Genomic DNA, 959 nt, shown 5'->3' on the forward strand with positions numbered 1-959 from the left:
GGGTTCGATTCACCACATGGGTACAAAGTGTGAAGCCCATTTCTGGTGTCCCCCGCCGTGATATTGCTGGAATACTGCTAAAAGCGGCGTAAAACTAAACTCAGTCAGTCCTGCAACTGGGGCGGTGGGGTAGCCTAGTGGTTAAAGCGTTCGCTCGTCACACCGAACACCCGGGTTGGATTCCCCACATGGATACAAAGTGTGAAGCCCATGTCTGATGTCCCCCGCCCTGATATTGCTGGAATAAGGCGGCGTAAAACCATACTCACTCACTCACTTTGCTGCAACTATTTAAGCTGACAAAATAGAGGGGGCACCCGGGTTCGAACCAGGGACCTCTCGATCTGCAGTCGAATGCTCTACCACTGAGCTATACCCCCGTCACACTTACATACCTAACTTACCTGAAGTATAACTAACAACACTCGCCGTCTACTATTGATCACAGAGAAGATTGTTACTGCAGTGACGTGGCGACACGGTTCAACGCACACCACCCAAGGTTTGTTTACATCAACAGAAGGCTTAAACACTTGTAGGTTTTCGTAGACTGAAGCAGCCTTCGTTCTTATATATTACAACGTATATAATGTATCAAAATTAATAACCTAAAACCAGCAAACACACGTTTTGATTTTCCGAATACAGTCAGCACACGACCGGAAGAAAATGCACCTCGGATGTTGATGTATTTTTCAATTCATCCAGGTAACAAGAATTGCTTTCAGTGCAGGGTTTCAACATAATCCGAGTGGAATGATTTGTACGAAACACCAGTATGGGTACACACGATTTGATTTAAATAAGCAGAATATATTCAGATAGTCACATGCATCTTTCTATGCTTTAATGAATGTGTGACCTACTTTCAAAGGTGACTTACTACTGTGTGTTTAAAATTCAAGTTAAAATACCTGAATGAAAACCAAGTTCTATGGATAGTCAACTTCTTTATTGCA

The 959-nt window shown here is 43.3% G+C and overlaps 1 non-coding gene across 1 annotated transcript; it reads right to left on the reverse strand.

Annotated features, from left to right (window-relative positions):
* Positions 1-308: 308 nt before the first annotated feature.
* Trnac-gca lies at positions 309-380 on the reverse strand. The gene has a single exon. It is a non-coding gene; the product is annotated as a tRNA-Cys (tRNA).
* Positions 381-959: the final 579 nt, after the last annotated feature.

Source organism: Haliotis rubra, unplaced genomic scaffold, assembly GCF_003918875.1.
Source record: "Haliotis rubra isolate DU_JTF1 unplaced genomic scaffold, ASM391887v1 Scf98, whole genome shotgun sequence".
Taxonomy (NCBI): domain Eukaryota; kingdom Metazoa; phylum Mollusca; class Gastropoda; order Lepetellida; family Haliotidae; genus Haliotis; species Haliotis rubra.